At 44.8% G+C, this 14,147-nt stretch overlaps 1 protein-coding gene across 5 annotated transcripts in view; it reads right to left on the bottom strand.

The window, feature by feature from the left end:
* The window catches only part of RAPGEF5 (Rap guanine nucleotide exchange factor 5), a 134,960-nt gene that overhangs the window by 32,872 nt on the left and 87,941 nt on the right, over window positions 1–14,147 (bottom strand). Inside the window, exon 1 of one of the 5 annotated variants that reach the window (XM_081883197.1) lies at window positions 1,017–1,106. The exons of the other annotated variants lie outside the window; for them this stretch is intronic. The gene's annotated coding sequence lies outside the window, so the exon portion shown is untranslated. Of the gene's footprint in view, window positions 1–1,016; window positions 1,107–14,147 lie in introns of those variants that run through there. 5 annotated transcript variants of the gene reach the window in all.

The following is a 14,147-nucleotide window of genomic DNA, read 5'->3' as shown; positions in this document are numbered from 1 at the left end:
CAAACCACACTTCCTCCATTCAGCCGCCTGCCTGGCTGCAGCAAATTTCCATCTTAGTGACAGTTAAGCAGCTTTTTGGAGCCAATGGTCTGGCTCGCACATTGTGCTAAGTCAAAGCATGGCTTAGCATGAATGTGCAATCACGTGGGAGATTGCAGCTGCTTTGCTCCACCCTGGTTGTTCTGCTGCTGTTTGAACCTGGGCTTGTGATTTAGCTTTCTCCAAACTACAAGCTGCGACCTATGGCCTCCAGCTTGTAGTTTGTCCAGTGAGAGCTAAACTGGTCCCTGATAACCTCAGTTACCAGGACACCAGAGTTATCAGGAATCAGAATTGTCTGCAACAGCGCTTCCTGGGGCATTTATGCTAGTCTGGACTTAGTCCCTCTCTCAAAAGGCTTTGTATTGTTTTGAAGCATTACGCATATTTAGAAAGCTATGTTTTGTAGGAGAGTAGACATGTTGCCAGAAAATCCCCTCGAAAGGAATATATCAGGTAGCAGCTTGCATATCATAATTCGTCACCCATATCACAGTGTCCCTTAGAATATTTCCTCAGTATGTTTTCTGTGTAGAATTAAAAGCTCAAAACATCTGACCGCTCAATATACTGTACAAAGAACACACTTTATGAACACTAGGCAGTAAATAAAATGAAATAACTTGAAGTAAATAATGTCTAATTACTGAATTGTAATAATGTGGAGTAGCAGCCTAGACTAAAGCTCACTAAACCATTTCTCAATTAGTTTCAATTCCCTGAGAAATATTTCAACACTTGACATGCTAGGGTACTATTACAGGACATTGCTCAGTAAACTGGTCTATCTTGATGAGCAATTTGCCTTTCTGGAAGTATCATAAGCTATTATAATTGTATTTTAATATCTACTCATAAATAATTTTTATAATCATGAAAATAGATACATCCGCTATACCACAATAAACAAACAAAAAGCAATGTATCATTACATAACTCAAAATCATAAGCTACCAAAGAAATAAATAATTTCTTACCACAATATCACTGTAGAACAGTTTAACTGGAAGGGAATGACAGAGAGGAGATAATTCATTGCTCTATAGACTATGGCTTCCCTCCCTTCTTACAGATCACTTTTCCTGAACTGTTCATAGTGGCACCTGAGGTACCAAATCTGGAGTTTAGCTGTCGTGCCTGTGAAGAAGATATGTGACTTCCTGCTTCAGATGAAGTATAGAATACCAACTGTTTTGGGCCCATGGGCATATTGCTCTGGTAACCTCTAGGTTAGATTATTGCAATGTGTTAGATGTGGGGTTGCCTCTGAAGACGGTTTGGAAACTCCAGCTGGTGCAGAATTCGAAGGCCAGGTTGCTCACCAGGAGAATGACAATTTGAGGACATTACACTGATCCTGGCTTGACTGCACAGGCTGCCAATTTGTTTCCGGGTCCAATTCAATGTAACGTTTTGGACTGATAAAGCCTTAAATGGCTCAGGACTTAAATAATTCACTCTCCCCATATGAACTGACCCGGACACTGATATCAGGAGAGGGCTGGAGGGTGGCAACATGGGAGCGGGCGTTTTCTGCAGTGGTTCCCTATTTGTGGAATGCTCTCCCCAAGGAAACTCGCCTGGGGCCTTCATCGTCATCATAGTACAGTCGTACCTTGGATCCCAAATGCCCTGTGAGGTGAATGTTTTGGTTCCCGAATGCTGCAAACCTAGAAGTGTGTGTTCTGTGGCTTCCGCAGCCAATCGGAAGCCACGCCTTGGTTTCCGAAAGTTTTGAAAGTCGAATAGACTTCCGGAATGGATTCTGTTCAACTTCCGAGGTAACACTGTATTTTGAAAAGATATTCATTACCTATCTTTAGAAGCCAGGCCAAATCATCTCTCTTAAACAGGCGTTTGGCTGATTAACATTCTATGGTCTGTGGGAGGTTCCATTTACTATTGGTTCATTTTATTTTGCTGCTCTTTTATTATGTATTTTATGTTTTTAATTTGTATTTTTATCTTGTGAACCACCCTGTGATCTTCAGGGTGGTATACAAATTTAACTTAATAATAACAATAACAATTTTACAAACCAGAAAAACAATTGGGGGCCCTACAAGCATACCTCCCCAGCTGTCTCTCTCTCCCTCTGCAGTGATTAGTTGAGGGGGGGGCACAACACATTTTATTGGATAAGGCAGGCTTCTTTCACACCAAATTTAAGCTGAGTGTGTGTGGCAAGAGCAGGTCCATGAAAGCACATTATGTGCTTACAGGTGTCACAGTAACATGTGAACAAACTGAATTTTAAAGACACTACAGATAATTATACTGAAAATGACGGAAAATTCAGAACAAAACGCATTAACACAAACTTTATATAGCCACCCACAAACTGGCATACTAATCTATCATCAGAACCCTCTTTTACAATCAGCCTAATAATTTCAAACTGAAAAAAGAATGCCTGAATCTTAAGATCTTGGGGTTTGCCCCTTTCTCTGGAACATGACTGTGTGAACGATTAAGGATGTTGGCCGGAGTCCATAAGAAGTTTTCTTTTAAAAAAGAGATTCTGCCAATGCAATTTGTTTCACAGCCAAAGTTGAATACCATAACTGGAGTTGAGGCAGCAATGATTTCGCTGTGGGTGTGTAGGTTATCTAACTCATTTTTATTATCTGGAACACTGTGTTCTACAATATAACCTGAAGGGGGCCTGATCTTGCCACAACATGCAGAATGAATTTGAAGGAATCTGAGACCTTTCCAGCCCCATCATTCTAAGATACCAAGCCTAGGTTCTGTATTAATAATTGCATACAATGGGCATTTAAGGAAACAGCCAACAGTTACCAAGCTTTATTTTAGAGCAGCAACATGGAATAACCAGTGTAACATGATGTTACAGTGGAAATAGAATGCCATGTAAAATATTTTAAGTGCTTTTGAACCACATCTGTAAATTTTCTGCTGACGGATGTTTCCACAAAGGAAACTAAATTCACCACAAATTACACATTGCAAATGATTCATTCAGCTGTGAGCAAAGCTCTGCAGAAACAGCTCTAAGAGTGCAACTTGGTTTGATTAAATATAAACAGGATTCCATCTATAGTCTTCATCTGAATTTTAAATATATTCTGCCATGCAGCAGATCTTCTTGTTCTACTTTTTTTTAAAAAGGGACTAACACTTCATCTCACGACTTTTAAACTGTCCCTCTTTGTTCTATCTCACACATACATTCGCATCCTATAACAATACAGTGGTGCCTCAGTTTTTGAACTTAATCCATTCCAGAAAACCGTTCGAGTTCTGAAATGTTTGAAAACCGAAAACTCAATAGCCGACAGCTAGGCCTCAGGATCTTACACTCAGCGGAAGCCGCGTGGCATGTATGACTTCCAAGGCATGTTCAAAAACCAAAGCATTTCCTTCTGGGTTTAAGGCGTTCAAAAACTGAAATGTTCGTCAACAGAGACGTTAAAAAACCGAGGTACTATTGTATTTTATAGCACAATCCAGGCAGACAGGGGCTGGGCTGAGAACTGACTGAGGTTGATGGCGCAACGCTTCCACTGGCAGAAGCTCTGGATGAGTTGCATTAACATAAAACTACTTGTATATTTATACAAAAAGGTAGGTTCAAGGTGGTTTTAGCCATCTTCCAAAAACAGAAGAAACAATGGAAGTAAAGTGCATAGTAAAACATCACAATTTCCCAAATCCAACCTAGAGCAGCTGCCTGGGGAATTATTCTAACTCAATATAGTACTGTATTGTATAATATAATAATTCTTCATTTATCCTCACAAATGAGAGCACTCCCCCATGACAAGGGATCATAATTATATTTTACAGTTTCCAGCTGGAAGAAAACAGAGGCCATAACATGATTTGTCCAATATTACACATTTTTTTCCTTAAATGAGCTGCAATCTGTATATCACCCAGGTCCAGATCCATTTTCACTATTCTGTTGGTATCTTTCTTTTCCAAGGTATTGTGACAACACCCAGAGTCTAAAGCCTTTGGGTCAGAAGCCTCTTAAAGAAATGATAATTAAAGCACATTCTATCAAACTCCTAGCATCATTTAAAAATTTAATTTTAGACACAAACAAACATTAAAAAAGCTACTATCTACACTTCACAAAATAATTAATGAGTTAACAATTGGATAACGTAATTCTATAAAATAACAATGGGAATATAACCTAGGTATATAAACTGAGGAGGTGCACTGGAATAATTTGTGGGCTAAAAAACCTTTTAAATCAGTGTCAACTCGCATATGAGAAAACACATTTAAATTACTACATCGATGGCATCTGACACCATTAGGATATAGCTACATCAGCAAAACACTCCCACCCCAGTGCTGGAGAGGCTGCAACAGGATAGGTACAACATTCCACATGTGGTGGGCATGTGACCATGTACAGCCCTTCTAGCAGAGTGTATTTATGGACATAAGCCATATCACGGGGTCAACATGTAGAATGTACCCCAAGTTTGGGGCTATTAACCATTTTCAGAGAAGAGTAACTGGACATCTGTTACAAATAATTAACCACTTTTCTTCTGGTGGTGGCATGCATACTAGTAGCACAGAAAGGAATGGAACCTCTGCTTATATCGCATTGGATTGAACAATACAAGAGACAGATGACTTTATTAAAATTTGACATCCTCTTATAAAACATTCCATTGATAATTCCACTGACCTTATTAAAATTTGGCATGCTCTTATAAAATATTCAATTGATAATCCTGAAAAATGGCATCCACTGGAATCACAAACTGGATTTGGCAAAACTTAATAGACTGATCTGTCCTGGGGGAAAGGGGGGGTAAGTTGGGATTGAAGGGAAACTCTATGTAATTGTGTTTATACATTGAAAATTAACAAAACTTCTTATAAAGAAAGAAATGACCAGGGCTAATCGCCACTGATAGTCCTATCATGCTGTCCTGGCTACTTTGGGTGGGAAGGAAAGATATAATTTTAATACATGAATGATAAAAAATCGTATTCCATTAATTTGTTAAACTCTTCAGTAAAGCCATCTAAGCTAGTACTCATCTTGCAGCAATTAATTTCATGTTAATTGTATGATGTATGACAAATTTGTTTTTGTCTGCCTTGAACCTGTCACAAATACTTTTTAGGATGGCCTATAAATAAGTAAGTAGTAACCAATTTTTATTTTATAAATGTTGTCTGTGTGCGTGCGCACATGTGTGGTTTGAGATGAAAAACAAGATGTTATTTTGTGTCCTGGGAGTGCCCTGGGAAACTGCGTTGAGATTTATTTTATTATTGGCGGGTTTCAAGCAGGTTTCTCTGCAAGAGGAGCGAATATACATCTCACTTGCAGCTTTTATCCCGTATGATGGATTGTGACAGAATTAAAGTTTAATGTAGGAGGGGAATAGCATGGCAAAACAGTGACCAGATGACAGACTACACATAAAAGCGGGGCTTAGTATGCAGAAGTTTGAAGACTGTCATTTTATGCTCACATTTCCTGTGACCCTATTTGGCACTGTAGACTGCATATAATTTATCACAAGTGTCTCTCTCGCTCTCTCTCCCTGAAACCGAGGCCTTTACTAAACTTCCTTCAGTGCATACTGAAGGAGCACAACACAGCCATGGCACCTCTGAATTTCCACTACCATTGGGGTGTGTACCACAGAGGTGTTCAGGTGCAAGCCTTGCTGCTCTCTTTGCTTCTGGCATGAGCTCATCCTCTACTAATTGAAAGGTGAAACAAATGGGAAACATTGACATCGGAGCAACACATAACCACATTTTCTATTCAATGCTAAGAGTAGCTGGCAGGGCCAACTCCTGGGAAAAGTGCCCTCTGACAATGGGTTTACCTGGCCATGATGAGTACTGGCTGTACTCAAACTTGTGCTAGGTAGCTAAATTTAGCCACCATTCCCCACCATTCTCCCAATATGGGCCTTATGGGAAATTAAAATGGCAGCTAGACCCAGTTGGAGCACCAAGGTCTGAAATTTTAAAGGAGGAATCTACAGCAAGCATCTGAGGTGGACCCTGAAGGGTTCTTGTCATCCGCCTACAGATGCTGGGTGTTGATGGCAGCATTGACAGGCTGTGCAGACTAGTCTAATCTGCTTTCTATGTCAAACCCATCAATCTACTTGCCTTTGCCCGCCTACCACCTTTTGAAGATAAGAGAAAAGAAACCCACTAATCCCACATGTCTATAGTGGCTATGATGTCATGAGCTCGTTTCCCTGCTCCTTGGCCCTTTTCCTGTCAGAATACAGCATGTTCTGGTCGTTTCATCTCTGAGAAGAAAGATTGTAGGGCTGAAAAAAGGTGCAGAAAAGGTCAACCACAATGATCTAACATCTTCCCTATGCTAATGCATTTAAAGGAATTTAACTATAATAAAATATATCTGAGGGGAAACATTACAGAGGTTTTTAACACTATTCAATGTACACTGGGTGGAAGATTCCTTCCTCTTCTCTCTTCAATAAAATAACTCCCAGTCACCAATTGAAGCTGACTTTCAGGAGATTTATGGCAGAAAAGGACATATTTCTTTAACTTGTGAAGTTGCTGTTACTAGACGTGGCAATGGCTAATATCCACTGTCTTATGACATTGTAAAGCTATTTAATCTGGTGCCTCCGGTAGCTAAATAGAACCTGCTAGTCACTGTGGGAACAGGACTCTGGACTAGAAGGGCACTTGGTCTGTTGCCCCAGGGCTCCTAAGAGAATCTGGGCCAGGAATCAATTCAAGCAGCGGGAAGAGGGGAGAGATGATGAGATTTTGGATTGCAAAAAAACCACACACATTGGAGAAAATGAATACCTGGCCATGATGCATTGTTATCAACCGAGGCACAGATATGGGAATATTAGGAATTGAAAAAAATAAGGACAAGGTAATCTGGTATCTAAACACAGAGCCAGTGTGGTGTAGTGGTTAAGAACAGTAGTCTTGTAATCTGGGGAACCGGGTTCGAGTCTCCGCTCCTCCACATGCAGCTGCTGGGTGACCTTGGGCCAGTCACACTTCTTTGAAGTCTCTCAGCCCCACTTACCTCACAGAGTGTTTGTTGTGGGGGAGGAAGGGAAAGGAGAATGTTAGCCGCTTTGGGACTCCTGAAGGGGAGTGAAAGGCGGGATATCAAATCCAAATCCCATTATGCCAACTATACTTTCACGGTCAACAGACTAGTATTAAGAACTAAGATGACAGGTCTTGGAACAGTTGTTGGCCTTCCACAAATAAAGCATCAATACTCCAAGATTTATTACTGATACTGTACTTTTAGCTAGGGTTTCCCAAACTTGGGTCTTCAGCTGGTTTTGTACTACAATTCCCACCATCCCTGACCACTGGTCCTATTAGCTAGGGATGATGGGAATTGTAGTCCAACAACAGCTGGAGACCCAAGTTTGGGAATGCCTGCTTGAAGCAATATCATTACTGTTCCTAGATATTCCTCAGCTCTGTTCAGGTCTTTTTGTTCTTTTACTTGCTTCTGTTTTTGTTAAAACAATTTTCATTACAAATTGCAACTTCCACCGTTACACAGCCATTTCTGTGCAGCCATATCGTAAGACCACCTGGGTCGGTGACAGACGAGAGTTTTATAATATCATCATTATATTCTGCATAACAATAGCTCATGCTAATCAGCTTCCTTTGAAAACTCTGAACCCAAATCAATTCCACACTGGGTTTTAACATTTCAATATGTAGGGAACACAGACGTATAATTTTAAATAAATCTACACAAAGCCATAACCTGGGGTGGGGTGTGGGGTATTAACTTGTAATACTAACATGCTGAATCACAAGTATTCAAAAAATGTGAGTTATAAGTGTGATATAAAACTGAATGTTGGCCTGAAATAATAGCAGTCCTTAAATTACTGTTTAGGATGGAGGAGTTAGAACAGATGCTGAACTATAACTCCCATCAGCTGCAACAAGCATGACAGTTGTAGTTCAGCAATAACTGGAGGGCCAAAGGTTCCCCATACCTAAGCTACAACCAAGAGGCCTAACACAACTTACAAATCTCTGTTTTAAAGTCTGTAAGTTTCAGGTGCTCATGGATAAGAGTTTTTGATAAAGATTTGTCTTTATTTTTAAAAAGCCATTTTCCTTTGAAGTAATAGAAAAGATGCCTTGTGAAACACATACAGAAAACAGTGGTACCTCAGGTTAAGTACTTAATTCGTTCCGGAGGTCGGTACTTAACCTGAAACTGTTCTTAACCTGAAGCACCACTTTAGCTAATGGGGCCTCCTGCTGCCGCCGCACTGCTGGAGCACGATTTCTGTTCTCATCCTGAAGCAAAGTTCTTAACCTGAAGCACTATTTCTGGGTTAGCGGAGTCTGTAACTTGAAGCGTATGTAACCTGAGGTACCACTGTACATCTGAAAAGACTGAAAAGACAGTCCTGCTTCAGTTAAGAAGATGTATTTTTGCTATTTTAACATGGGGGGAAAGGAATCAACCAGGGCTTCAGCAAACATTTTAAAAAACGTGTTGGATATCCATTGCTCTCTGGCTCAAGGTTGTTTATCACTTCCTTAAACTAAAATTCATAAAATGAGATAAATTAACAGTCATGCCTGAGGGCAGAAAATTGCCAGGCAGGGGGTTCTCTAGACATGACTTCTGAAAAATCTGTGCAATGTTCCAAATCTTTCAGTAGTGCAAATGCATTGCCCATCAGGTTTTAATAAGGAGGCGGTGTTGTTATTTTTAAAAAAGGATCAGCAACAAAGACACCGAAGCATTGGAATATATGTACTTTAGTAGCCTGTTATTACAGTAGTGAACTGAAACAGCAGCTGGACCTCTTTTGCCGGAAACATGCTTTTAATACCAGTTACAATTGCATGACCAAACATTCAATGCCCCCATGCTCTTGACCACAGTTAAGAGATTGTAAATGGGCTAAAGGATGTCTACTTCCTCCTGATTCATGTTTCTCTCAGAAGCGAACTTCCCCTTTCCCATCTGTGATTAGCAATTACATTAGCATGAACATTAAGCCAAACCAGAGAATCATTTAACCAAGAATTGAAACAAATTTTAGCACTTCACCCTGGTTTCAAATCCTACCTAAGTGGGAATTCTGCTTTGCATTCATGCTTAACACCGCAGTTAAAAAGGGATAGTGAAATTCCCTTCCAAGAGGGTGGGTCTTTTGTATTTCTGCACTGAGCCTCTGTGGAATCATATAAAGGTAAAGGTAAAGGTACCCCTGCCCGTACGGGCCAGTCGCGACCGATTCTGGGGTTGCGTGCTCATCTTGCTTAAGAGGCCAGGAGCCAGCGCTGTCCGGAGACACTTCCGGGTCACGTGGCCAGCGTGACGAAGCTGCTCTGGCGAGTCAGCACCAGCGCAGTGCATGGAAACGCCGTTACCTTCCTGCTATAAAGCGGTACCTATTTATCTACTTGCACTTAGGGGCGCTTTTGAACTGCTAGGTGGGCAGGAGCTGGGACCGAACGACGGGAGCTCACCCCGCCGCGGGGATTCGAACCGCCGACCATACGATCGGCAAGTCCTAGGCACTGAGGTTTTACCCACAGCGCCACCCGCATCCCATGTGGAATCATATAGTTATACTCAATTTTTGTTTTGAATAACAATAATTCATATGCCCAACTGTGGACATGCGCATCTTTGCAGTTTATGTGGGTATAGCTTTTCTATTTGAAGAAAGCTGTAAAGCGAAAACTAGGCTTTAACATGAAAAATGTCACACCAACATAAGGACACAATATGAGAGAGAAAATGAAAATTACATTGGTTTTCTGTGTTCATGGACCTTTTCCTCCCAACGTGTAACGTGCTGATAATGCAATAAAGTAATTGCCGCACAGCTGTATCCTCCAACAATGGATGCATAGAAGTCTCTCTGCACCAAAAGAGCAAGTCATCTATTTATTTTAGACATTAGGGTACCCAAATTAGTTAATTTATCCTACACTCGGTGTCAGGGTTTCTGGGAGAGAGGAGGAGATGACAGAGGAGACGGAGAGCGAGTGGGAGGAGGGGCAGAAGGATGAGGAAGAAGATGACGGAATTCTGAGGGAATCCACGAGTCTGAGCAGCGAGTCAGAGGATTCTCAAAAGGGGGTTACCTTAATCAAGCAAAAGGGAGGAGAAGGGAGAAGCGGAGAGGAGCCCAGTGGAAGACAGACGCAGCAAGAGGCGTCTCAGCCGGAACGGAGTAAAGGGGGTGGAGTCGTCAGCCTCTCGGAGGGAGCAGGATTAGGAGAGAACAGAGAAAGGGGGTTGGAGCAAGGTGTTCAGCCGGAAAGGGTGGAGAGCAGAACAAGGGGTGGTGTAGCGGTCGAAAGAAAGGTCAGCAGCAACGTACGCGCGCCAAGTTCAAACGTAGAGGCGCGCGGAAGTGGAGAGAGCTCAGGGGAGAAGCCCGGCCCTAAAGCCAGAAGGAGGGGGGAAGAGGCGGCAGAGGATTCAGCCTCAGGCGAGTCACGGAGAGAGGGAACCCAGGGGGGCAGGAAGACCCTGCGGAAAAGAAAGGAGAGGAAGAGGTGGTCTAGAGCCAGGCTATTAAGTTGGTGTGGAAGAGGGGAGGAGTCAGAGGGGACTTCAGCGGTCTAACGTGACAGACGTACGGCCACGATGCTGAACTGTACGAGAAGCAGAAATCTTCAATAAACTTTTCCTGTAAATAAACTGCAACGGAGTGAGGTCTCTTGTGAGCTGGGACCCGTCCTGGGTGGCCGTGACAGTAAGTCCCCTCTCAGAAAGCAAAAAATTTTTTTTTGCGAAGCTCACGAACGGGAGCAGCCATGAGCGCTGAGGAGCAGCTGGTTGCACTGCGGGATCAGGTTACCGCTCTCACATCGGCAGTCATTGCTTCGCAGAAGAAGAATGACGACTTGGAGAAGACGTGCCAGGATTTGCAGGCAAGGTGGGAACACGCGGACAGGGCGGGGGCCCCAGGTTCCAGAGCGGAGGGCATTGCGCTTGGACGGAGGGGGGGTGCCCTGGTTCCGCATTTTAATGGCAACTTGCAAGACTATCCCAATTTCAGAGCGGACGTCGTATATGCACTGCATTTACTCCGTCACGATTTTAAAGATGAGGAGGAGAAAGTGGGGTTCATTGTTTCGCACCTGCATAGGGAGGCCAGGGCTTGGCTACGCAATCTGTGGCGCGAAGATGGACCGGCCCGTCGCAATTCAACTGCGTTCATCAAAGCGATGGATTCTTGTTTTCAATCCTCTGTGGATGTGGACATTGCGCGCCGTCAAATGCACGGGCTGAGGCAGGGGAAAGCGACTGTGCGCCAATACCACTCTAAATTTTTTGCATTGCTCACCGCCTTAGATTGGCCAAAGGACAGTAAGCCGGTCAGAGATCTTTTTTGGGAGGGATTGAGCCCCCCCATCAAGGATGAGATCGCTAGGGGGGACAGACCCCAGACCCTAGAAGACGTGGTGCAACGGGCTTTAGCTATTGGAATTCGACATGAGGGACGTCCGTGGCACGAGGAGGACGGGCCCCAAGCGCGTGCGCAAGCGAGGACTCTCCCTTTTGTGCACAGGGATTTCAGCCGTGCGCACCCCTCGCCAATGGGGAAGGACAGCGAGGAGCCAATGGAGATTGGTGGTGCTAGGGCTCAGAAGCCATCCCAGAGCCCTGTCCCTGGTGCAGCCAAAGCGAAGCCTCCTAGAGGAACCAGGAAGTGTTACATCTGTGACAGTGCGCACCATATGGCGAAAGAGTGCCCCCAGAGGCTCCAGAAGCACACTGCAGCACTGGCAACTGTAACAGCAGAGGTGCAACCAGGGGAGCAGCTTCAGGGAAACGACAGTGCCTGGCTGGAAGCAGAGCTACTGGGGCTCAGCCAGGCGGATCTGTAGACAAGCCCCCAGCATCACTGCAGAGCGTGGACCCTTTGCCTCCCAGACCGGCAGTTCTGCTCACAGCAACACTCCAGTTGCCTGATGGGAGACTCCTCGAGGTTCCAATAACGATCGATTCGGGGAGCAACGCCGACTTCGTGGGACTGCAGTTCGTTAAGCAGCACAACATAGCGCTCCTGCCTGCAACGACGCCTCTAAACGTGGTCACGGTAGACGGCAGGAAGTTGCTGGGGGGGCAAGTGGTGCAGCAAACCCCTCCCATGATGATGCAGATTGGCAACCATCGAGAACTTATTAGTTTCAATGTCACCCACTTATCGGACACACCCATCGTGTTAGGCATGAGTTGGCTGGAGAGGCACAGTCCCGCGGTTGCGTGGTACCAGCGGCAGATCACCTTTTGTTCATCGTATTGTGCTCAGCATTGCTTTCAGACCGATCAGGGAGGAGAAGCCGAGCAGCAGTTGCATCTGGGTATGGTGCAAACAGTGCCTCACAAGTACCAGGACTTCTTGGAGGTTTTCTGTGAGAAGGAAGCTGACAAGTTGCCGCCTCACAGACCTTACGACTGCGCGATTGATTTAGTGCCAGGGGCGCAACTGCCTGCTGCCAAGCTGTACTCCATGTCGGAAGACGAGATGCAAGAGCTTCGGGAGTTCATAGACCATAACCTCAAGCGAGGTTTCATCCAGGAATCTAAAGCAGCGGGTGGCAGCCCTGTGTTCTTTGTGAAGAAGAAAAACACGCCCCAAAAAAGGCTTATAGTGGATTACAGGTTCATAAACAGCTTGACTAAGCCCAAAGCTTTCCCCATGCCCAAGATTGACGACCTTTTAGCGACCGTCAGGAGGGGCAAGATTTTCACCAAGCTGGACCTACGTGGAGCTTACAATCTCATCCGCATCCGGAAAGGAGATGAGTGGAAGACCGCCATGTTCACCCCTCTGGGCACATACGAATACAGAGTCATGCCTTTCGGTCTCCAAAATGGCAGCCACGTTTTTCAAGCATTTATGCACCACGTGCTAGCAGGTCTCCTCTACAAGAAGTGTGTCTGCTTTCTCGACGATATCCTGATTTTCTCGGAATCGCCGGAGGATCACGATAAGGACGTGCGGGAGGTCCTGCAGAGGCTGAAGGACCACAGGTTGTACGCCAAGTTGGAAAAATGCCAGTTTGATGTCAGAGAGGTTGATTTCCTTGGCTACAAGTTGTCCGACGAGGGACTGGCCATGGACAGGGCTAAGGTTCAAGCGCTGTTGGACTGGAAAAGCCCTCGAAATCGGAAAGAGGTCCAGAGGTTCATCGGCTTTGCCAATTTTTACCGCAAGTTTATTAAAGGTTTTGCGAACGCGACGGCGGCTATCACTGACACCCTCAGTTCCAAGACGAAGAAGTTCGTCTGGACCGAACAAGCGGAGCGGTCCTTCCGGACGCTTAAAGGTCTTTTCGCCTCCGAAGAGCAGCTGCTCCACGTGAATCCCGGCAGACCCATGCGGGTAGAGACCGATGCGTCAGACAGAGCGGTTGGGGCCGTTCTTTTGCAAGAGGATTCACAAGGCAACTGGAGACCGGGTGCGTTCTACTCCCGGAAGCTCAGCAAGACGGAGCGCAATTATACCATATGGGACAGGGAGTTGTTGGCCATTCATGCAGCTTTCAAAGCGTGGCGACACTTCTTAATAGGAGCCAAGCACACGGTGCAAGTCCGCACGGATCACAAGAACTTAGAGTATTGGCGGACGGCTAAGTTACAGACCCAGCGACACATGCGCTGGGCGGAGTTCTTTGCGGATTTCGACTTCAAAATAGAATACATCCCAGGAGACTCCAATGTTATTGCAGACGCGCTGTCCCGAAAGCCGCAATACTTGGAGGAAGCAGCTCCAATCGCAGCAAAGCACATTTTCGCACCGCAGGCGTGGACGTGCGCTACCATCGCAGTCGACCTGGACGCGGTGCGACGCGCGTTGCAAAGGGATCAGTTTGCACAGTCCAAGATGGAGGAGCTACGCGGAGGGTCGCGAGACAACGATGAGTTCCAATTGCAAGATGGACTTTTGACTCGTAAGGGTGCCCTTTACGTGCCCACCGACGATCTTCGAGCCAAGGTTCTGCAACAATTGCATGACGCCCCTAGTGCAGGCCATTTCGGCAAAGAGAAGACGATGGAGTTGGTGGCTAGAGACTTTTGGTGGCCCCAGATGAGAGGAGAGGTGGCGGACTACGTCGCCAGG

Source organism: Podarcis melisellensis, assembly GCF_964234715.1.
Source record: "Podarcis melisellensis genome assembly, chromosome: 12".
Lineage (NCBI taxonomy): Eukaryota > Metazoa > Chordata > Lepidosauria > Squamata > Lacertidae > Podarcis > Podarcis melisellensis.
The sequence above is the reverse complement of the archived record's forward strand: the minus strand, read 5'-3'. Positions and strand labels throughout refer to the sequence as shown.